At 46.8% G+C, this 13,598-nt stretch overlaps 1 protein-coding gene across 1 annotated transcript in view; it reads left to right on the top strand.

Annotated features, from left to right (window-relative positions):
• The window catches only part of LOC120909737, an 857,992-nt gene that overhangs the window by 605,652 nt on the left and 238,742 nt on the right, over nucleotides 1-13,598 (top strand). The window lies entirely within an intron of this gene.

Genomic DNA, 13,598 nt, shown 5'->3' with positions numbered 1-13,598 from the left:
TACTTGGTTGCTATGGCAACCCATCAAAACAAATCGTCATTTGACGTCATCAATTACATAGCTGGGACACACACACACCTACTTAAGATAAAAGTAGCAGCTGATACAGCTCTGGGGGACTCTCTCTCTCTCTCTCTGAAAGGATCTCTGAAGGAACAACTCAGATCTACCTCGGGAGAAGGGAAGGCTGAAAGAATGTGATCTCTCTCTCTCTCTCTCTCTCTCTCTCTCCCTATCTCTCTCTCTCTCTCTCTCTCTCTCTCTCTCCCTATCTCTCTCTCTCTCTCCCTATCTCTCTCTCTCTCTCTCCCTATCTCTCTCTCTCTCTCTCTCCCTATCTCTCTCTCTCTCTCTCTCTCTCTCCCTCTCTCCCTATCTCTCTCTCTCTCTCTCTCCCTATCTCTCTCTCTCTCCCTATCTCTCTCTCTCCCTATCTCTCTCTCTCTCCCTATCTCTCTCTCTCTCTCCCCCTATCTCTCTCTCTCTCTCTCCCTCTCTCTCTCTCTCTCTCTCGGGGTTCTACATCTGAAGGAACAACTCAGATCTACCTCGGGAGAAAGGAAGGCTGAAAGAATGTGATCTCTCTCTCTCTCCCTCTCTCTCTCTCTCCCTATCTCTCTCTCTCTCCCTATCTCTCTCTCTCTCTCTCCCTATCTCTCTCTCTCTCTCTCCCTATCTCTCTCTCTCTCTCTCCCTATCTCTCTCTCTCTCTCTCTCTCTCCCTATCTCTCGCTCTCCCTATCTCTCTCCCTATCTCTCTCTCTCTCTCTCTCTCCCTGTATCTCTCTCTCTCTCTCGGGGTTCTACATCTGAAGGAACAACTCAGATCTACCTCGGGAGAAAGGAAGGCTGAAAGAATGTGGTCTCTCTCTCTCTCTCCCTCTCTCTCTCGGGGTTCTACATCTGAAGGAAGCTGGAAGGAGAAGATCTTGAAACGCAGAGATGTAGGGGGTTGAAAGAAGTCCCTTTTGGGACTTTGCTTCTCAAAAAGACAGAACCTGGTAAAGTATAAATCTTTTAACCACTTGTGGACCGCCTAACGCCGATATACGTTGGCAGAATGGCACGGCTGGGCACAGGCACGTACAGGTACGTTGCCCTTTAAGATCTCAGCCGTGGGAGACGGCGCACCCGCGACCCGGTCCGAAGCTCCATGACCGCGCCTGCAGGACACGATTGCCGCCGGTGTCCCGCGATCGGGCCACAGGAGCTGGAGAACGGGGAGAGGTGAGTGTAAACAAACCTTCCCCCGTTCTTCTCTGTGGCTTGTCACTGATCGTCTGTTCCCTGTTACAGGGAACGACGATCAGTGACGACATGACACGTCTAGCCACACCCCCCTACAGTAAAAATCACTCCCTTCAGGCACACCTAACCCCTTATGCCCCCTAGTGGTTAACCCCTTCACTGCCAGTGTCATTTTCACAGTAAACAGGGCATTTTTATAGCACTTTTCGCTGTGAAAATTACAATGGTCCCAAAAATTTGTCAAAAGTGTCCGATGTGTCCGCCATAATGTCGCAGTCATGAAAAAAATTGCTGATCGCCTCCATTACTAGTAAAAAAAAATATGAATAAAAATGGCATAAAACTATCCCCTAGTTTGTAAACGCTATAACTATTGCGCAAACCAATCAATAAGCGCTTATTGCGATTTTTTTTATATATTTTTTGGGCGATATTTATTATAGAAAAAAGTTAAAAATATAGATATTTTTTCAAAATTGGCGCTTTATTTTTGTTTATAGCGCAAAAAATAAAAACCGCAGAGGTGATCAAATACCACCAAAAGAAAGCTCTACTTGTGTCTGCAGCACAGAGAAGGAAGATTATCCGAGAGAAATACAGGAATACAGGACGGGGAACACAGCTCAGGAAAGTGACCAGGGGATTACAGGCTGATATCACCCAGTCCCCGCCCTACTCTGGACCAATCAGTGAGCAGTATGGGTGGAGGAATGGATTTAGTGTTAATGACCCACCTGTGCTAATCTCTGTAGGAGTGTCCTCCTCTATAAATGTCCCCGTTATTCCATCCTCCTCCATAGACTGCTGATCATCCCTCACATACGTCTCTTCTTCTTCTGATTTCACCTCAAATTCTATATCGATTGGATCTCCACTCTAAACCAAGAGAATGAGAGAGAAGATCATCTGTAAGATATAAACTTACATACAAAATCCACACATCATCTCCACCAGTCCATGTTCTAGATGCTCCGCCCCACCGACCTTGTAACAGTGGGGGATGGTGTGATCTTCCTGTGTGGAATCCCGGGAATACAGAGGACGGGGACATCTCTCTGGTGGGTTCCTGGTATTAGGTGGCTCCATCATATCCTTGTGTCCTTCTGAAAACTCCTCCATCACTCCATACTCCTCATCCTCCTCTTTATACTCTTCTTTAATATCAATATTATCATCCCAGAGGTTTCCACTCTGAATATATAACAAAACATTCATTATAATAAACATGTTTGTGTATAAATCATAACCACCAATAATTGTTCCTCATCTACCTGATGATGGTGGGGGATGGTGTGTTCTTCCTCCATCACCCCGTCCTCATCATCCTCCTCCTTTATCTCTTCTTTAACCTCAACTTTAGGATCTCTCAGGTCTCCACTCTGAATATAGAATAAAAATGACATCAATGGTAACAATGCAGATAATGTACAGATCCTAATGATACTATCAGTGATTGTTCCTCATCTACCTGATGATGGTGGGGGATGGTGTGACCTTCCTGTGTGGAATCCCGGGAATACAGAGGACGGGGACATCTCTCTGGTGGGTTCCCATTACTGGATCCATCTGTAGGAAACACACACACTGACTGAATCCATTGTTTCTATGTGTTTATCAGATGATGGGGGATCTAGGTGGAGCCTCCGTACTGCTCTCTCCTTTACAATAAAGTCTCCTCTTACCCGGTGATGTGGGGGGCGGCTGATTGTCCATCATGACGTCCTTGTAGAGATCCTTGTGTCCTTCTAAATACTCCCACTCCTCCATGGAGAAATAGACAGTGACATCCTGACACCTTATAGGAACCTGACACACACAATGATACAGTCACCATCCAGACACATGGATGGGGGAGAGCAGTTGCTGCACGGGGAAACATAGAAAAGTGACAGGAAGATAAAACAGTAGTCCACCAAGTCTGCCCTTTTTTTTTCGTTAACTTTATTGTTCGACTATAGGTCAATGTTTGTCCCAGGCATGTTTGAAGCCATATACTGATGACTGTCTCACTACCTCTGCTGGTAGTTAATTCCAATCATCAACTCCCCTTTCAGTAAAATAATACTTTATAAGATTCGTTTTGAACTTTCCTCCATTTTTTGTTTCATATTGGAAAAACTGTCCTCCTGAACCTTATTCAACCGTGGGTTTCCAGAATGTCTCCCGTTTCCCTTCTTCCCTCCAAAATGGACATATTAAAGTGGTTGTACACCTCGGTCATGAAACTCAAACTAAGAACATGTATCTGAAGTGTCTCTCTCTGGATCGGGACCTCCTTCCTCCTGCCGGTGACCCCTCTAGTGATATAAATATCTATATAGAGGAATCAGGACCTCCTTCCTCCTGATGAAGACCCCTCTAGTGATATAAGATCTATATAGAGGAATCAGGACCTCCTTCCTCCTGATGAAGACCCCTCTAGTGATATAAAGATCTATATAGAGGAATCAGGCCCTCCTTCCTCCTGATGAAGACCCCTCTAGTCATATAAAGATCTATATAGAGGAATCAGGACCTCCTTCCTCCTCCTGGTGACCCCTCTAGTGATATAAAGATCTATATAGAGGAATCAGGACCTCCTTCCTCCTGCTGGTGACCCCTCTAGTGATATAAAGATCTATATAGAGGAATCAGGACCTCCTTCCTCCTGCTGGTGACCCCTCTAGTGATATAAAGATCGATATAGAGGAATCAGGACCTCCTTCCTCCTGGTGGTGACCCCTCTAGTGATATAAAGATCTATATAGAGGAATCAGGACCTCCTTCCTCCTGCTGGTGACCCCTCTAGTGCTATAAAGATCTATATAGAGGAATCGGGACCTCCTTCCTCCTGATGAAGACCCCTCTAGTGATATAAAGATCTATATAGAGAAATCAGGACCTCCTTCCTCCTGCTGGTGACCCCTCTAGTGATATAAAGATTTATATAGAGGAATCAGGACCTCCTTCCTCCTCCTGGTGATCCCTCTAGTGATATAAAGATCTATATAGAGGGATCAGGACCTCCTCCCTCTTGCTGGTGACCCCTCTAGTGATATAAAGATCTATATAGAGGAATCGGGACCTCCTGCCGGTGATCCCTCGTACTCGTCTTTTCTGGGTTCACTCACCAGAGGGGAAATCCAAGAACTAATCATCCGCCACTCCATACCCCATGCCGCCCTGGGTCTGCAGGAAGAGGAGCCCAGGGTATATGGCAGAGGTATTCAGGTGCAGGGGAGGGGTTGGTATCATCAAAGAAAGGGTGTGGAAGTGGCAATTTCGGTACAACCCAAATCTCATCCCTCGTTACAAGAGACTGGTACGGTGAGAAGGTGACACATCTCCAAAATTCGGACCCACAAGTGGGGGAATGTTCTGACCCTTAAGGGGTTAATCTAGGTCTCCACACTATATATGTGTGTATTATCATCTGCTGGAGATAAAAGACGTCACAGTGACTATGGAGGAAGAGGACGGACATGACGGGGGTTACTGGGTGTAAATAGAAAATAAGACCTTATTACCTCCTCTGTTGCCGATTTCTGCAACGTCGCCTTTGTACTTTGTACCTCAGGAATGTCCTGCCAGTAGCTGACATCACTCACTGTCTTCCATAGAGACTTCCTTTCTCTATGGTATAAGTGAGATCACCACCTTGTGGATCTTCCAGGAACTGCAGCCCCGAGAAACGTCTCGTAGAGTGAACAAGGCCTTGTGCTGTGTGTGTATGTATTGTATATCCTTATAGATGGGGTCATCTCCACTCCCACCAAGGGGGAGAGAAATATATTACTGCCTAGTCCAGCCTTTCTCAGCCAGGGTTCCTCCAAAGGGTTCTAGGGGTTCCTTGAGCAATGGACAATTTCTGTCTCTTAGTAACAACTGACATCAATGATCTGTAAGGAGGGCAATCTTCCCACCGATGACGATGTAAGAATGTCCTTATCCACTGACCACTGAGATAAAGGGGCTTTTCCCCCATTGGTCACCAATGTAAGGTACCACTACACTGACCACTGATATAAGGGACGTCCTTCTCCCATTGGTCACCAATGTAAGGGACCACTACACTGACCACTGATATAAGGGACGTCCTTCTCCCATTGGTCACCAATGTAAGGGACCACTACACTGACCACTGTGTTTCCCATGTTCAGCCAATCACCTGCAGGACTGGAACCGGCATGGCAGATGTTGCGATGTAGAGGGGAGGGAGATCTGTGAACACCTTTTTTATAGACTCTTAATGTCTCAATTAAGACAACCTGTCACGACAATATCCTATCACGTAGGGGGGTTATTGTTTCCATATGTGAAAGTAATAAAGTTAAATGGAAAAAAGTGTGCTATAATGTAAATAGGGTTGTTAGTGTAGAAAAATTTAGCCTGGCTAAGAGGCTGGGTTTGAATCTGGGACAGAGCTGAGTGACTCGAGGAGGCTGGTTGACTCAAAAGGCAGCACCTCTGGTTCCTCCTCCTACTTACTGGAACCTTGGAGAAGCTTCCAGAAAAATGGGTGGGAGGTTAGGAGAAGCTGCTTGGAGTATTTATGAGGGCCCTAGCCAATCCCCAGCAAAATGGGCTGGAAATGGGCAGGCCACCTCTTAAATACTCATGGGTCCTGCATTTGGGTGGAAGATGGAGATCGAGTGCTGAGGAGGCTATCGGTGGCCCTTGAGGGAGAACCCTAGTCTGGGGGGGGGAATGACCTCGGGCCTGGGGCTCGGGTGCAGGAGGGATCTTTTACAACACACAGAGGAGTCCTGTCCTGGATGCACGAGAGCAGGTGTGAGGACAGAAGAAGAGAATAAGCACCTCTGGGAGATCTCCAGGAGAAGTCATCAGCTGGGTGGCTGGTGAGTGTGACAGTCTGGGAGGACTGAGGAGAAGTAGCCAGGGGGGCTAGTGAAAGGGGCAGCTGCAGCCAGGTGCCTGAAGAAGTGGTGCTGGGATCAGTAGTCACGGGGATGTAAACTGGACACTGGACTTTGCTACAAAACCAAAGGGGCCCAGGGTCCCTGCCTGTAAAGGGCTCTTGCTCAAAAATCTGACTGTTGCTTCTTTTCTGTCTGATTAACAGTGTACCAGCTGGAGGTTCTGCAAACAAGATCAGTGCTGGAGGCAGAGAGGAGCATATATAGACTGTATATAGGAGAAGATTTCCCTGAAGTTGTATAGTCAAGCAGACATCCCATAATTTTCCCAATCCCTATCCAAGTTCTAATACCTCAAATAATGGCGGTGCAGCTCCCTAGTGGGCTGTGCTACAACTGTAAACATTTTAAATTACAGGGCGTTGCCTGGAAGGGCATGGTGTAGGGTGCTCTGACTGAGAGCTCCACTCAAACTTCATCCTTTCACACTGATCCTGGTGTTTTCTTTCCCGTTTTTCGTCTACCTTACCTCTGCTTTACTCTACCACCTGTTGCATCATGAGATCATCCCCCAAGAAATCATTGGGAGTCATTGGAAAGCTGGACAGATTCAGGCATGAGGAGCATGAATCGGGGGGGGGGGGGGGGGGGGAGATGGCACCGCTTCATTTGCTGAGTCCAAGCTGCCGGGGACAATGTCAAGGTCCTAGAAGGGACACTAACCTCTAAGATCGAGGAAGTGAAGGTGGAAATCCCGCTTGTCCACCAGGACTGTCAGAAACTGTGAGAGCGGGTCTCGGAGACTGAATGGTGGATCAGCCACATTGGAGGACAAACTTCCATCATTAAAAGTCACCGCCGAGCAGTTTCAATACCAGCTACACTCCCTTCTGCAGAAGCAGGACGACATGGAGAACAGGCTTTGGTGCAGCAACCCCCCGCTTCATGGGTCTGCCTGAGAGCTTCTGATACTCCATCCTTCTTGGGAAACCTGCTCACCGCCGCCTATAGAAAGGCTGCTTTTTCAGTTTAATTTGTAGTTGAGCGAGTCCATCGCCTGGCTGCAGGACCCCTGCCTAGCAGTGCTCCCCTGCACGTGTTCATCGTCTAGTCTAGTGGTCTCCAAACTGCGGCCCAGGGGCCAGATGTGGCCCTTTGCTTGCTTTTAACTGGCCCTTGGGGTGCCATTTTATTCACTGGCAACAATGAAGGGCACAATTCCTCCCAATGACACTAACAATGGGGCACAGTATCTCCCAATGACACCAACAATGTGTCCAATGACACCAACCATGGGGTACAGTTACTACCAATGACACCAACAATGGAGCCCAATGACACCAATGATGGGGCACCATTTTTTCAATGACAGCCACAATGGGGCCCACTGATGGGGCACTATTCCTCCCAATGGCACCAACAAAGGGCCCAATGACACCAATGATGGCGCACAATTCCTCAGAATGACACCAACGAGGCACAGTATCTCCCAATGATGGCGCACAATTCCTTCCAATGGCACCGCCGGTGGACGGTGTTGGAGGAACTACCTTCCCGCTGTCCCTGCGGCCTGTTCGCGGGGAGGAGCTCCTACACATCCCCACCACATCATATGACTGGTGGAGATGATGGGACAATGCAGGCCCTGCACCAACCTGAAGTTTGCATCCCCACTTCACAATCCATGGCTCTCCTTCACATCCGCAGTGCTGGATTCTTCATGGATTCCCTCATAGAGGATCTTAAATCTACAATGACTTGTAAGTTCATCCCCTCCATCCTTTCCCATCTCCTCATCGACTGCCTGTATTGATACTCGTATATACTTCTCTTTGAGGTCAGGCTAGTCAAGTTCTTCCGCCCCCAAACTCGCTCATCCGTGTCTTTATGGACCTTGCTTTGTGCACTGGTCCAAATCATTTGGTGGGGGGTTTTGGTGTGGGGGTGTTTTTCAGGGGTTGGGCTTGGCCCCCTAAAGCTGGTTGATACCTTCCTGGGGGTACACTGAATATTATTACATCCATGACTGCCCCAATAGACCCCATGCAGCGGCACCTTTCTTTGATAGAGATAGGTTAGGCTGTTACCCATAATAATAAGACTCATATTTGTCTAAATGGGTGAATTTTCAGGTCTCTGACATTACGAACCAAACACAGTTTAAAAGGCTTTGGATATACCCCCCCTTAATCGTTCTGGTGCTTGCCATATACTTTTGATGTACGATATTCTGCAATAAACCCTACATGAAGAACTACCTGTGCTCCCTTGCTACATAATATTTGGCCACTAGCATCGGTAGAATATCTTTTCTTCTCTCTTCTCCAATACGATGAGCCTTGAGTTCCATTCTGGAGTTTCCCATACGGGGATAATCTTGTGCTGACAAGGTAATAGTGAGACCTGTTCCTTCCAACAATCCCCGAGTGCGTCCTGATGAAGCAAAATAGCGCAACGCGTTGACGCACAGGGGCTCACTGCTGTCCATTTGGTGTCGACCTCCTGTTTGCACCAAAGATTTATGTATATTTTGGGCTAGATTTAGTAAGACTTACGACGGGCGTATTAGTAGATACGCCGTCGTAAGTCCGAATCCGCGCCGTCGTATCTTTAAGCGTATGCTCAAATTGAGATACGCTTAAATGTTGCTAAGATACGACCGGCGTAAGTCTCCTACACCGTCGTATCTTAGGGTGCATATTTACGCTGGCCGCTAGGTGGCGCTTCCGTTGATTTCCGTGTAGAATATGCAAATGAGCTAGATACACCGATTCAGAAACGTACGTGCGCCCGGCGTATTTTTTTACGTTGTTTACGTAAGGCTTTTTCCGGCGTAAAGTTCCCCCTGCTATATGAGGCGTAGCCAATGTTAAGTATGGACGTCTGGACAGTGTCGAATTTTCCGTTGTTTGCGAATAGGGCTTTGCGTAAATTACGTTCACGTCGAAAGCATTGACTATTTGCGACGTGATTAGGAGCATGCGCACTGGTATACGTTCACGGACGGCGCATGCACCATTCGTTAGAAACTTCATTTACGCGGGGTCATGTTTTATTTGCATAAAACACGCCCACCTCTTCACAATTTGAATTTGGCACGCTAACGCCGGCACATTTACGCTACCCTGCCGTAACTTAAGGCGCAGGTTCTTTCTGAATACAGAACCTGCCTCACTAAGTTACGGCGGCGTAGCGTATCTGAGATACGTCACGCCCCCACAAAGTTACGGCGGGCTTTATGAATCTAGCCCTTTGTGTTTTGGGATAAGTGTATGTTTTTCAACTCTTCTTATGCCGCGTACACACAACCGGTTTTCGGGTTCTAAAAAATTACAGTTTTTTTATGTCATTAAAAACGATCGTGTGTGGGATCCAGAGCATTTTTCACGATCTAAAAAAATGGGCAATTTTTTTTTCGAACACGCTCTATTTTTTCACGACGTTTTTAACGTTGTCGTTTTTAAGGTTGTAAAAAATGGTCGTGTGTGGACTTTAACGACGTGAAAAAAAAAACGCGCATTCTCAGAAGCAAGTTATGAGACGGGAGCGCTCGTTCCGGTAAAACTAGCTTTCGTAATGGAGATCGCACATTCATCACTTTGTAACGGACAGAAAAGCGCAAATCGTCTTTTACTAACACGGAATGAGCTAAAGCAGCCCCAAGGGTGGCGCCATCCGAATGGAACTTCCCCTTTATAGTACGTGTTGTACGTCACCGCGCTTTGCTTGAGCGTTTTTTTTTTTTCACGATCGTGTGTAGGCAAGGCCGTTTTAATGATCGGGTCGAAAAAAACGTTGTTTTTTCTAAACCCTTAAAAACGTCATTTTTTACAACCCGAAAAACGGCCGTGTGTACGCGGCATTAGACTTGATCTATTTGTTAATGACTCGCAGTCTTTTTTTATTTAACCAAGAAAACCAAGTTTATTGAGATGCAAACAAGATATACATTCAAACATTTGATTGAACCATGATAAACACAACTAAAAAAAACAATTCAACAGGAAATATTCCAACGTTAGAAAGCATAGAAAGCCAAACACACTGCTCAAAAAAAATTAAAGGAACGCTTTTGAAACAGAACTCCTGGGATAATGATCTGGTCAGTTAAGTAGCAGAGGGGGAGGGGTGTATACAGAGGGGGAGGGATGTATACAGAGGATGAGGGATGTATACAGAGGGGGAGGGGTGTATACAGAGGGGGAGGGATGTATACAGAGGGGGAGGGGTGTATACAGAGGGGGAGGGGTGTATACAGTGGGGGTTGTTAATCAGTTTCAGCTGCTTTGCTGTTAATTGAAATTAACAAGAGGTGCACTAGATGGGCAACAATGAGACGACCTCCAAAACAGGAAGGGTTTTTCAGGTGAAGGTGTCTGACATTTAAACCTTGTGGACGGCCTTCCCATAGACACCCTCCTAAACCTTGTGGACAGCCTTCCCATAGACACACCCCTAAACCTTGTGGACGGCTTTCCCATAGACACCCTCCTAAACCTTGTGGACGGCCTTCCCATAGACACCCTCCTAAACCTTGTGGATGGCCTTCCCATAGACACACCCCTAAACCTTGTGGACGGCCTTCCCATAGACACACCCCTAAACCTTGTGGACTGCCTTCCCATAGACACACCCCTAAACCTTGTGGACAGCCTTCCCATAGACACCCTCCTAAACCTTGTGGACAGCCTTCCCATAGACACCCTCCTAAACCTTGTGGACATCCTTCCCATAGACACCCTCCTAAACCTTGTGGACAGCCTTCCCATAGACACCCTCCTAAACCTTGTAGACAGCCTTCCCATAGACACCCTCCTAAACCTTGTAGACATCCTTCCCATAGACACCCTCCTAAACCTTGTGGACATCCTTCCCATAGACACCCTCCTAAACCTTGTGGACATCCTTCCCATAGACACCCTCCTAAACCTTGTGGACATCCTTCCCATAGACACCCTCCTAAACCTTGTGGACGGCCTTCCCATAGACACCCTCCTAAACCTTGTGGACAGCCTTCCCTTAGACACCCTCCTAAACCTTGTGGACGGCCTTCCCTTAGACACCCTCCTAAACCTTTTGGACGGCGTAGTGTATCGTGTTTACACTACGCCGCCGTAAGTTAGCGAGGCAAGTACATGATTCACAAAGTACTTGCCTGCTAAGTTACGGCGGCGTAGCGTAAATCGGGCAGGCGTAATGGCGCCTAATTCAAATTTAGCTGAGCGGGCGTGTTTTATGGTAATGGGGGGTGACCTGACATGATTGACGTATTTTTTACGAACGGCGCATGCGCTGTCCGCCTACATATCCCAGTGTGCATTGCGGCAAAGTATGCCGCACGGTCCTATTGGTTTCGACGTGGACGTAAATGACGTAAATCCCTATTCACGGACGACTTACGCAAACGACGTAAAATTTTCGAATTTCGACGCGGGAATGACGGCTATACTTAACATTACTATTACAGCTATTTGATGGAATAACTTTAGGCCTAATAATGCGTTACGTAAACAGCGTATCTGTACTGCGTCGGCCGGGCGTACGTTTGTGAATAGGCGTATCTAGTGATTTACATATTCTGACCGCAATGGAAGCGCCATCTAGCGGTCAGCCTAAAAATTCCACTTTAGGATACGACGGTGTAAGACACTTACGCCGCTCGTATCTGAGCCTAATTTAAGCGTATCTGGTTTCCAGAATACGCTTAAATTAGCGCAGGCGCAAATTCAGACTTAGGCCGGCGTATCTACTGAAACGCCGGCCTAAGTCTTTCTGAATCCACCTATATATCTGCAATTATATATTTCTACTGATCACATCTCAGCTACAGGCAAAACTAACCGACTCTTCTATTACAGGCCACTAGAAGGAACCGACAATTATAGGAAATCACCATTTGCCACGGTTGGGGGAATGCGGGTCACATCTGATGACCAATTTTTTTTTTAAAACAGGCCTGTAAGTGTCTGGGAAATCTTCCACCACAAAATGTACTCAGCCAATGAGGGAATGACGTCTTTTTAGGTGGAGGGGTTAACGTGTTTCGTCCTTGAAGACGACTTGCAAGAGAACAATAGACCTCCAAGTCTCCATACCACAAAATGTACTCAAAATGTACTCAAAAATGTACTCAAAATGTACTCAATGAGAGGGAATGACTCAATTTTTATTGTAAAAGGCCTAGAGGACCGTTTCTTTTAAGTGGTCGGAGTAACGCGTTTCGTCATGGAAGACGACTTGAGAAAACAGACCTCTTGCAAGAGTTTTCACCACAAAATTTACTCAGCCAATGAGAGGGAATGACTCCATTTTTATTTTTCTCCTGCTATCAATGGCCAACACGGTACAACACTTCATCCATGTCTTTGGTGATCTCTGATCTCCTTATGAAGTGTTTCTTACATGATGAAGATCAGCCATGGAGTATATCTGAGGTGTATATCAGGGTGTGCTTCTTCCCCACATTTCCAGCAACATTCATATACAAGACATTTCCCGCACTCACTAATACACCTCGAGGGTTGTGTGGGACCCCTGATGTACAGGAAGACGGGACTTCGGTGAGGAACAATTTTCTCACTCAGACCAGGAAAGTTCATTCTCCTCCGTGTCCAATCTCAGATGACTGTAAACAGAGGACTTCTGTGACTGACAATTCCCGTACTCAGGACAGGAAAGTGGCCTTTACATTGTGTGCAATTTCTGATGTTTGTGATAACTGGAATTATCTGAAAAACATTTCCCACACTTAGGACAGGAATACGGCTTCTCCCCCGTGTGCACTCTCTGATGTGTAGAAAGATGGGACCTCTGTGTGAAACATTTCCCGCACTCAGGACAAGAATATGGCTTTTCGCCCGTGTGAGACCTCAGATGTGTGAGCATATGGGTCTTCACTGCAAAACATTTCTCACACTCAGAACAGGAATACGGCTTCTCCCCCGTGTGAGATCTCTGATGTTTGTCAAGATGGGACTTCTGTGAAAAACTTTTCTCGCACTCAGGACAGGAATATGGCTTCTCCCCTGTGTGCAATCTCTGATGTATGTAAAGAGGGGACACCGATGAAAAACATTTCCCGCACTCAGGACAGGAATACGGCTTTTCCCCTGTGTGAGACCTCAGATGTTTGTAAAAATGGGCCTTCACAGAATAACATTTCCCGCACTCAGGACAGGAATGTGGCTGCCCCCCTGTGTGAGACATTTGGTGTCCGTTGAGGGTGGATCTCCTTGTAAAACATTTTCCGCACTCAGAACAAGAATACGGCTTCTCCCCCGTGTGAGACCTCTTATGTATAGAAAGATAGGCCTTCTTTAAAAAACATTTCCCGCACTCAGAACAAGAAAACCTATGTGCTGGAAGGACGGCACCGTCCCTCACAATCGGAGGTTCCTCAGGATTATTGGAATACGATGGTCCGGCACCGTCCTGCACAGTCTGAGGTTCCTCAGGATCAGAGGAATACGATGGTCCGGCACCGTCCCGCACAGT

This window comes from Rana temporaria, chromosome 8 (assembly GCF_905171775.1).
Source record: "Rana temporaria chromosome 8, aRanTem1.1, whole genome shotgun sequence".
Classification (NCBI taxonomy): domain Eukaryota; kingdom Metazoa; phylum Chordata; class Amphibia; order Anura; family Ranidae; genus Rana; species Rana temporaria.
Note: the sequence above shows the minus strand (reverse complement) of the source record. Positions and strands in the feature narration are given on the sequence as shown.